Below are 11,978 nucleotides of genomic sequence, written 5' to 3'. Positions count from 1 at the left end.
TTTTTCGTAAGTGGGATACTTTCAGACTATGTCTAAAAGTGTCTCACTGTGGTAAGGTAGTGGATGCCCCTATTGAGTAAGAACCACACCAATAACATAGTTGTAGGTGTCTCTCTCAATCTCAAATGGTTGTTGCAGGTCTAGTAATGTGAGCATTGGTGCATAGAAGAGGCGATGCTTCAAATTTGAAAACACCTATTGTTGGGTTTCAGACCGAAAAAATTTTCTTTCGCTCTGCCCTTGGTGAATTGACTTGAAGGCCAAGTGATATGAGAGAACCTCGACACAAACCTGTGGTAGAAATTGGCAAGACCCAAAAAGTTGTGGAGCTCTGTTAGAGTGGTTGGGGATGACCAATCTCGAATGACTTGTATCTTGGTTGGGTCAACATGCAGACCCTTCTCATCAATGATGTACCCTAGATATTGAACCTGGGTCAGGCCAAAAGTGAATTTCTCCAAGTTAACACACAACTTATGCTATTGCAGGGTTTGAAGGTTCTGTCGATTATGGTGGAGGTGCTATTCCCAAATCTGGCTGAAGATCAAGATGTCATATAAAGACACCACCAAGAATGCATTGGTGAAGGGTCGCAAGATTTCACCCATCAATATCATGAAGGTTGTAGGTGCGTTCGTCAATTTGAATGGCATCAAAAACCATTTAGAAAGGCCCTACTTAGATTTTAAGGTAGTCTTCCACATATCAGAGGGTTTGATAGGCACCTGGTGATAGTCAATCTTGCTAAAATATTTTGCCCCCTTGAGCTGGTCCAAAAGGTCATCTATCTGTGGGATTGGGTACCTATTTCAGATAGTGGTTTTTTAAGTGCCCGATAGTCAATACAGAGTCTCCATATCCCATCCTTCTTCTGTACCAACACAATCGGGCTCACACAAGGTGATGAGCTTGGCCTGATGTGCCCTTTTTGCAATCATTCCTGAATATGCTTCTTGATCTCATCATTCTGTAGAACATAGCATTGATAGATCGGTCCATTAGGAAGTGGTGCTCATGGGGTCATATCAATGGAGTGCTTAACCTGACAGTGCAGAGGTACCCCTGTACGTGAGGTGAAAATGCCCCTATACTCATCCATGACCTTGTCCATCTGTGACTGCTATTCGGAGGGGCCCTGCCTAGAGGTCATGGCCACAACCTTATTCTTGCTTTGAGGGTGAATCATAAAGAAAAAAATTTCCTGGTCCAGGAAATGATCTTATTGCATTGCTTTGTAGTGATGAAAGAGATGGTGGTAGGCAGGGCTACCTTCGGTATCCTGTACAACTTATTATCTAAAGTAATAATCATAGGGAGAGGTCTAGAATAATATATAATATGTCACTTCCACAAGTATGGTTGTCCATATAATACATCACAAACATCAAGAGGAGCAACATTGCACAATACCTCATCCGTGAAGGACTTCATATTGTAGGGAAGGTGACCTTGTTGGCCGACACATAGATCTCGTCCTTGGTGGAGCCAATCGATGGTGTACTGTTGTGGATGTTTTGTAGTCTTTAGGCCCAACTACTTCATGACCTCTTCTGAAATGAGGCTATTTTGGCTCCCACTGTCGACAATGAACTATAGCAGAGAACCCTTCACCCACATCTTTGAGAGGAAGAGGCACTCCCCCTCCTTTGGATCTTTAACCTCAATCTTCTGGATCTTGGTGGTGGCCATGGTGGCACTAGGATCTGCATCAATTATTTTCTTCCCCTTTTCATTTCCCTTATCGTGTTCTAACTCAGACTTAGAACATGCATTTGATTCGGAGGCCTTTAGCTTGCCACTAGTGACTACTTTGCCGTACATTCACTTACATTGTGAGTGGAGCTCTTATGGAAATCACACCAGTTTTCCGTGTCCTTCTTTGTCTTTGTGGTTATTTTCTTTGCTTATGGCTTTGGAGGTTTGTTGTGGTTAGCCCCACCTTGGCTCTATCCTTTGCTTTGTGGTTTGGGGGAACCTTTTCCTTGCTTTGGATTCATAGATCCAAAGTCCCGATTCTTCTATTTAAACTTATGTTCAATCTTGACAGCATATCAGTATGTCGTGCTGAGCGAGGAAATGTACAGGAACTCCATATCATTGTGGATGTAATTGTGTAGACAATCGCAATACTTGAGTACCAAATGTCGTTGAGAATCCTTGATACCCAACTTTGTGCAAAGGGTATGGAAAACATTTGTGAACTCCTACATATTTTTGTCCCTTCCATGCCATAGTGTGGTCCACTTTATTTATTTATCTTCATAACTACCGATAGGGTAATATTGTTCCTTGATGGCATATCGGAAAGAATCCCAAGTGGGTACGACTGAAAATAGTGAGGGTTCACTCTCGTCCTTTTGTTCATAGTAGGTTTCCTACTAGTCCTTGACATGTGGGGCGTCTTTAAGAAGTGAAAAAGTAATGTTTTCCTGATTGGAAAAGTCATGAACTGAAAATATCCTTCCAACATATTTAACAATTTATCTATGGGGTCTGCATCTATCGGACCCTCAAATTTGGGAATATTGAAGTTAACTTGTATCTTAAAAGGAATGGTGCCTCCAGAGTGGATGCTAGATGAAGATGCGTCATTTGTCAGTAGTCATCGAAGGATTTGGGAAAAGTTATCCAAAATCGTGTTATTTTGTCGCTCGAGGGATTCCTTGAGCAACATTTTGAAAGGATCTCCTACCCCTCATCTCTCTGTCTTCTTCCATGGGTGGTCTTTGGGGTTTTCTAGGCTAATATTGCAATAGTTCAACAAGATCGAGGCCTAATTCCTTATACCCTAACCTCGTTGAGGACATGGAAAGAACAACAGAGAAAGAGGAGATTGCTCTGATACCACTAATCCAAACATAAATAGGAACACAACAAATCATAGATATAATGATAAATATAGAGATGCAGTAGAAAAACACTACATTTCATTAATAGAAAAATATTGAACTATGCTTACAAACAGAATGGAAATAAGCAAGCTTGGGTGATGGTAGTTTATCTCTAAGAAGAGAAGTGGTGGCTACATGCCTTTGAACTATGTTAAAATGAGGTTCCAAGGCCTATTTACTATTCAGAAACAATGGAAAACCCTAAACATACAGAAACCTAACCCTAGGATATGAAGCACCAAAACTGTGGGCCTCGTTTGGGTATATTGGTACATCAATTTCTTGGGGTCGTAACTTTGGCATACTATCTCTATTTGGCTATCATAATACCTCGTTTTGAATATCTCAAAGAGTAGGACAAAAGCCAACTAGTAATCCCATTAGGGTATACCTTGTTCTCTCCATTTTCCCTAAAAACATCATTTAGGGCCTCAAAATGGCTCTAGAAATTCAAAACCTAAAAAACTGCGAAAAATAGTAAACTATGATACAATTAAGGAAACTGAAAAAGTGAAAGAGACAGTGTTGGGGGTCCAAGTGGAATGGGAGGGTGGCCACCAATATCCACCTGGATGAGTCCAAAACTAGATGGTCATTCAATGAAGATGCAATATATATTTAGAGGGGGCATATCATATATAGTATTCTCTAGAAGTGGATGATGAATTAAAAGAAGGCACAAGGACTTGCTTTTCTAATGTTTGGTTTTGAAAGTGTCCTTTCCCATGATGATTGTAGTTGAGTTTAGATGGCAGACTTCAAGTGCTTGATCATCAAGGAGATATAAACCCTTCAAGAGAAGTCAGCAAAGAAGAATGCACATTAGCACCCAAATCCCTAGACATTAATTGGATGGGGGAGAAGAATTAGTTGTTGGCCCTTTTCCATTGATGTCAAAAGGGGAGAGTAAGTTTTTGATGGCCCAAGTAGGGGAGAGAAAGCTCAAATGTCATCCATTGTGTTTTATGGATGTAGCATATGGAGTGGCCTTCAATATGAAGAAGTGTTGTGTTGCTAGCAATGCATGTTAGCTCTGTTATAAGAGTAGGCTTTTGATGGGTAAAAAATAGGCTTGGCAGTGTTGGTTGTGCTTTCAAGAGGTTCGCAGTAGTTGGTTTCATCTCCCCATTTATTCTCCTTATTCTCCTTTAAACCCTTTTATCTCTGTTTTTTCCCCAAAACCCTGTTTAAGCCACCCTCCACCTCGTTCATCCTCATTTCTTCTTTTTCCCTCGGGCCCTTTGTTTAAAATCACATGTAAGGGTTTTTGTTCTTAGCCTGAGTGCAAAGTTGAAATTCCCATATGACCATTTCCTCATAACCTTAAGCTTTTACAAAATCCCCGGCCCGTGGATTTCCCTGTCACATCACATCCACCAAACGTGTGTGTTTAACCTCTTTTGTCCGATCGTCTTCCGCATGATCCAGTGGCATTCCCTGCTCCCACCACCGAAAGCTGCATGTCCGATAGCCCATGGGGAAAGCGATTTTCCTACCGGACCCACCAGCCATGCATTACAAATGTGTTGGATCATGCCCCCGCGTATAGAAACTGCCTGCCTCCTGTGAGCGGTGTAGGGAAACCGCTTACCGCCTCCCCTTATGGCCCCCTCACTCGTCAACCTGCGCTCACCTCCGCCGCTCAATAGCCGTCAAATCTGCCTGACTGCAATCCGATAGCCCTCATTCGTCTGATCCTGTTGTCTTCTGATATCCTCCATAGACTGATCTCCGCCGCCCGTTTGTTTAATCCAATGACTGCTACTGATTCCCGTCACGCCCATGCATTCACCATGTAGTCTTGGTGCCCCCGAACTCTACCTTGTTCCCGAAGAAGAAAGTAAGCCATGATCTGGTACCCTGCACCATTAAATCTTAAACAACCTCATTCAAGAGACAACACAGCGAGGGAAGGAGAGTACTGCCTCGCACAGTTGAATTCATTTACCAATTATGGAGTTTTTGTCCCATACGGTATGCCACCTGCTCAAAGGAGGACTGCAGAGCACCAAGAAAGGCCGATTTTGTTCATTAAAACACGTAGTTTGCAGCAGAAACCCATATCTGATTGTAAATGTGGTTGGTGGTCCATTATGACCCCTCCAAGCATAGCATAGCAGAGAAATTTTGTAAACAAACTCTATACATACCCAAAAGCAAGATGTAATGAGGGTTGATGGTTGGTGAATGTTATTTTGATGTAAAGTTCAACTTCCGGAGACTGTAACTACTGTGATACCTACAGCTTCTGGTCTTCATTTTCAGCTAATACAAGCTTCTTTTTCTGTTAATTGCTCACTTTCCACTTCTTCTTTGTTCCAGGCTATGCCTGTTATGAATTTATTCATGTGTTGTTGATGTTTAGCATTAGAGGGACTATCATCCCACCTCTGTGTTAGAATATATCTTGTATCATTGAATTTGTATGCAGGTCTCTATTATTTTAATGGCAGAGAGCTGTCATCCTATCTGTGCATTAGGAAATAGATTTATAGACCTTTTTAACTGGTTGCAGCTGGCCATCACAGGGTTCTGTGCATCTGCTGGTGTGATCAATATTCTCCATCATCATATTTTCCTGAAAACTGTGAGTAATTGGTGGTCTAAAGCCTTGTAGTCTGGGGGTGTTCACCCATGTCTGGGGTTAAGCATAGTAGAAGTGGTTATTTGGCTTGAATATGCATCATTCCTTCCATTCATCCACCATTTTCCAACATTTTTGTTGAGTTTGTAATGTTCCCGAGCATCTCTGATAGACAACCTAGGAGAGTTTCTTGGGGCAATAACATTAATTGGCGCCATTACCAGGGAGAGAAGAATTGAAGCTCAGCTTCCCTGGGAGAACGACATAGTTCTAGATTTTCATGATAGATAAGGTTTGGGCACATAATTTGGTTGTAATCATCTATCTGGTGACTCCACTGGAGGAAGACCAACCTTTGGCGACTCCACATTGAAGTTCTGGCTCAGTTTGTGAGACATACTCGAAGAAATCCTTAAAAATCACCAGCTGAATCAGTGCCTGACCCTGAGATGACTGTCAAATCGAAGAAAACATCACTGAAAGGGGCATCAGGATTAGGTAAGCCCAAGAAATCTTATTTGTCTCTGCATGAGGAGTTTTTAGTTGAAAATACACAATTTGAAGACATAGAGCCTAGGGCTGCTAGTCAACAAACACCTGCATAGATTAATACATCCACTTGTCCATCTAGTTCCCCTTTGAATCTTAGTCCAAAGAAAACTTCCCATACAGTCCATAACATCTCCTTGTGTCTGCCATCCATCACATTATTTCCTACCATTCAATCTGCCAGTGTCCTTCCACATATCCCAATCATGGCTAGCCAGCAAGCACCCACGAAGATAGAAAGAATTGATGCTGCTAGTTATGGACATTTGGTCTTGCCTGTTCCTTTAAATCCGATGCTTGTGGGAGAATAGCAGAAATATATGCCTAAATTCACTGGTACAGAGGGAGTAACAGTAGAAAAACACCTTGAAGCTTTTTACAGTTATGCTGATAACTTAGATATAAGTGTAAATGATGTATGGATGAGAGTTTTTGTTCAGAGCCTTGATGGAGGGGCCAGGAAGAGGTTCAGAGAATTACCCCAGAGATCTATAACAGATATTGAAGCCTTAGATGATGCATTTTTGAAGCACTGGGGAGATAAAAAAGACCTGTTGTATTACCACACTGAGTTTGGTAACCTAAAGAGGGAAAATGGTGAATCATTGCCTGATTTTAATAAAAGATTCAACCGTATGTATAGTAAGATACCAGCTGAGGTGAGGCCTACTCCCACATCTACCAAACTCACTTATGCCAAAGCTTTTGACTTTGATTTCTGCCTACTATTGAGAGAAAGGAGATGTGCTACTCTGGTAGACATGCAAGATGCAACCCTAGAAGTAGAGTCCAATATTATGGCTAGAGAAAAATTAAAAAATCAAGCTGACAGAAGGAGGCAAAGAGGTCAGCCTTCTACTTCTTCTACATCATCTTCAGATCCTAAATTAGACAAAATGACAAAGATGATAGAGTCATTGGCTGCTGAAATTTCTAAGCTGAAGGTTGAACAAAATTCAGGGAAAACAAGGCAGCAGAACACATTTTCTCCAAGAAATCCAAATCCTTTCAGAAGAGCAAATGAGTAGTTACAAATAATTCAAAGGGGTGAAGAATCAAAATAAGAACAGAAAGTTAAAGCTCCCTTCTAGAATGTAGTCATGGAGGAGGAACAATTTGAAGATGAAGATGAAATTCGCTGCATGGAAGATAAAGGCAGTGCTACATTTTTTACTTTGGATGCTTATGAAGAATCATTGCTGCAGGACCAAATAAGTCAAGAATGGGACAAAGGAGCTATTCTACAAATTGGTGAGCAGCAAAGATACAATATGAGGTCAAATGCAAGAAATGTCAAGGAAAATCCTGCCCAAAGTACTGCTTTCCAAATAGAGTCACAAAATATCAGACAGAGGAGACCAACAATTGATCCAGTCATCCTCAAAGCTCTAGTTCAAGAGGTAAAAGGTTCTGATAAGTTACCTTCTTCTTTTAGCTTTGAGTCAGAAGTTCAGAAATTGAGAATATTTGTGCCTCTGGTAGATTTGGTTAAGAGTGAAGTATTTACAAAGCCTATCGTTGAAGCCCTTGAGCTAGAAACCACACAAACCTCCACCGACTCTGTGAACTTGCAAGATGACAAGCCTGCCATTGTGCTTAGTCCCATGATTGAACCTGCTGATAATAATTCTCCATATTTTTATGTTTCATTGACCATTCATGATAAAATCCTCCACAACTGCCTGGTAGACATAGGGGCCAGCCACAATTTAATGCCTAAAGCTATCATGGAAGAGTTAGGCCTTGACATCACCAGACCCTATCATGATTTATTCTCTTTTGATTCAAGGAAAGTGAAATGTCTTGGATTGATTAAAGATCTGGCCATTACCTTAACTTAGCTACCCATGAAGAGTATGATGATGGATATTGTGGTAGCAGATGTCCCTCCTAAGTTTGGCATGCTGCTGTCTAGAGGATGGATTAAGAGACTAGGTGGGACATTACAAAATGACCTATCTTATGCCACTGTCCCAATATTTGGAGGGGAAAGCAGAAGATTATACAGATAAGCACAATTGGCATACATCATTAGTGATGAGAAGAATCTTACCAATCATCCCATATATGCTGTGGACACTGATTTTGGAGCATGTATTATCCAAATAGAAGAATCTAAGAAGGCTTCATTGTAGATCAGGAAACCAACAGTTCAGGCCGAAAAAGAGCAAGGAAATCAGGTTTGGGAGATGTTCTTTGATGGAGCATGTTCCAGGGATACTGCAGGAGCAGGAGTGGTACTAATATCTCCAGAGAAAGAAAGTACATAGCTGTCTTTTAAGCTGGCTTTTCAAGTCACAAATAAAATAACAGAATATGAAGCTCTTCTACTGGGTCTAAATGCAGCAAAAGACAGAGGAATCAAGAATTTGAAGGTGTTTGGAGATGTCGATTTGATCATTCAGCAAGTAAATAAAACATTTCAGCAAAAGCACCCAAGGCTAAAAGAATACAGAGATGAGGTATGGAGACTCAAAGATTATTTTGATTATTTCTGTATTTCATATATCCCTAGAGCAAAAAATCAGCTTGCTAATTCCCTTGCTATTTCTGCTAGTCTATTTACGCCTCTCATGCCTCCTAGACTAGTTTATCAATTCCAAATGAAATACAGACCATCCTTGCCTGATAATGTCCAGCATTGGAAGGTTTTTAATGATGATGATGAGTTAAATAGGTTTCTGCAAGTCATTGATGAGTTTTCCGAAATGCAAATTGACCAAGATAATGAAGCCTTGTTAGAAAGCCCCAAATCCCAGCTTAGAAATAGAATTGGAAAAAATAGCATTCTCCAGCTTCCTAGTAATCATATTCCCAAGGGTTTAATTCCTCTAGAAAGACTGTTTGACCAAAATGAGGTGTCTTACAAGGCTGCCCAAAAAGAAGATCAATCTTTGGTCTATAAGCATGATATAGGAAGTCCAGATCAGCCTTGATATGTAAATCTGTCCATGCATCTGTCTGCTGATCAAAGTGCTGAATATTGCAATTTAATGAGGCAATTTACTGATGTGTTTGCCTGGGAGTATAGTGATCTAAAAACGTATGATAAGAACATAATCCAGCATAAAATCCCTCTAGAGAGAAACACCATTCCTTTCAAATAGATGTTGAGACCAATAAATCCTATGCTTCTTCCTCTAATTGAAAAAGAAATTAAAAAATTTCTAGCTGCCAAGATTATAGTTCCTCTCAGATATTCAAAATGAGTAGACAATTTGGTGGTAGTGAGGAAGAAAAGCGAAGAAATCAAACTGTGTGTTCATTTCAGAAATTTGAACAAGTGCTCGAAGAAAGACAACTATCCTCTACCAAAGATGGAGCATTTGCTGCAAAAGGTCTCAGGAGCAAAAGTAATGTCTTTCTTGGATGGATTTTTAGGCTTTAATTAGATTGTTGTGCACCTAGATGACCGAGAGAAGACTGCATTTACCACTCCTTGGGGCACTTTTATGTATGCTACGATGCCTTTTGGATTGATGAATGTTGGAGCCACCTTTCAGAGAGCTATGGATATAGCATTTATGGGAGAGAAGGATAAATTTGTACTTATATACCTTGATGACATAACAGTATACTCCAGCAGCCATCAAAATCATTTGCAACATTTGAAAAAAGTGTTTCTAAAGTGCAGAAGGTTTGGAATTTCAGTCAATCCTAAGAAATCACAATTTTCTTTAGAAGAAGGCAAGCTGTTAGGACATATTGTTTCTGCTACAGGTGTCCAGATTGATCCAGAAAGAGTAAGAGCAATACAAACTTTGTCTGTCCCAAGATCTAGGAAAGACATTGAGTCCTTTCTGGGTAAAATTAATTTTGTCAGGAGGTTTATTCCAAATTTTGTAGAATTGGTGAAGCATGTTACCTCCATGTTGAGAAAAGGGTCAGATGTAAGATGGACTGATGCAGCAAGAAAATCATTTGAGTCCATTAAAAAGGCTATTACGGAGGCTCCCACTTTAATAAGTCCAGATTACAGCAAGGAGTTCCATGTATTCTCATTTGCCTTTGAAGATACCATTGTAGCAGTTTTATTGTAGGCAAATAAAGAAGGTTTAGAGCATCCAGTGGCATTTTTGAGCAAAAACTTGAGGGATGCTGAACTGAGGTATGATATTATTGAAAAACAAGCATATGCTCTTATCAAATCCTTGAAAGATTTTAGAGTTTATATCTTGCATTCAAAGATAATTGCATATGTACCCTCTGCTGCAATAAAGGATGTCTTAACACAACCTGATGCTGATGGAAGAAGGGAAAAATGGATCGCAAAGATGATAGAATTTAATATAGAACTGAAGCCTACTAAAATGGTTAGAGGTCAGGGCCTTGCCAAATTATTCGCTGAAGAAAATTGCAGATCATTAGATATTGATTTCTTGAGCACAATAGCAGAAAGTGGTCAGAAAGATGAAGAAGAGGAAGCAGCTGAACCAGACAGAGAGAAGTCAATGGCCGAAAATCTAGCTTCATGTGATTGGTATTTGGCAATAGTTAATTTCTTGCTGAAGCTAGAAATCCCTTCAGAACTTACTCAAAGTCAAGCTAGGACTATAAAGCTTAGGGAAGCTAAATATTGCATCAATGAAAATCTACTCTACTGGAGGGATCCATCTGGAATACTTTTGAGGTGTCTGGACAAAGAACAGTCAAAAGAAGTCATGCAAAAATTTCATTCCAGCATGTGTCGAGGGCACTATTATTGGAAAAATACAGCCCATAAAATTCTTAGAGTTGGGTACTATTGGCCCACCTTATTTTCTGATGTATTTTCTTTTTTTAAAATCTTGTGACAGGTGCCAAAGATTTGAATGAAAACAATAGTTGAAGTCCCTACCCCTAAAACCAATTCAGGCAAAAGGACCTTTTCAGCAGTGGGGCTTGGATCTCATTGGAAAAATCAATCCTCATTCCAGTGGCCAGCATAGATGGATATTAGTAGCCACTGATTATTTCACTAAGTGGATTGAAGCAATCCCTATAAATAAGGCTGATCATAATGTGGTCATGAAGTTTTTAATTGAAAATATCTTTACTAGATTTGGCTGTCCACATAAATTAGTTACAGACAATGTAGCATCCTTCAGGGCAAAAGATGTGATGAAAATGTGTGATTCAATTGGTATTAAACTGGTTCATTCCACCTCATATTATCCTCAAGGAAATTGTCTAGCAGAATCCTCTCATAAAAGCCTGATAAGGATAATTAAGAAGCTGTTAGAGGACAATAAAAAGAATTGGGATTCAAAGCTCAAATATGCACTGTGGGCTGACAGAGTAACTATTAAGAAATCCACAGGAAATTCTCCTTTCAAGCTGGTATATGGCACTGAAGCTGTATTCCCAATTCAGTTGACTCTCCCCGTGGCAAAGTTCCTTCAAGAAGAGCAGAATGAAGAAGGAGACATGGCAAAAAGGATCACTGATTTAGCAGAGGTTCATCAGATTAGAGAACCGCTGGTTGAAAAGGCTGCAGCACATCAGAGAAAGATTAAGGAAGCCTTTGACAAGAAGGCAAAAACTAATAGTTTTCAGGTTGGAGACTTGGTTCTGAAATGGGATGCATTGAAGGAAAAGAAAGGCAATCATGGGAAGTTTGATGCTTTCTGGACAGGGCCTTACATCATTTCACAGGTTCAAGGGAACAACACCTTCATGCTGAAAAGTATGGGAGGAGAGGCCGTTTTTGATGTCCCAGTCAATGGGTGTTTTCTAAAAAATTATGTTGTTTAAGGTCTTTGGCCTTAAAGATTGAAAATATTTTGTTTTCATCAGTTTTGTGTAGGCACAGTAGACTCCATGCCCAATGGAACACTAGGAATTTTGGCTAATTTGTTTTCAACTAGAAAAGCAATGGTCTGTAAGTTCTTGAGACCTCACAGGGAAGATCTCATCCCCAGAAGGAGCCGGTGTTATCTATGATATAAGACTAGGCTTTTGATGGGTAAAAAACA

This window comes from Pinus tabuliformis, chromosome 9 (genome assembly GCF_031772625.1).
Source record: "Pinus tabuliformis cultivar Carrire ecotype Pingquan chromosome 9, CPIR1, whole genome shotgun sequence".
NCBI lineage: Eukaryota > Viridiplantae > Streptophyta > Pinopsida > Pinales > Pinaceae > Pinus > Pinus tabuliformis.
Note: the sequence above shows the minus strand (reverse complement) of the source record.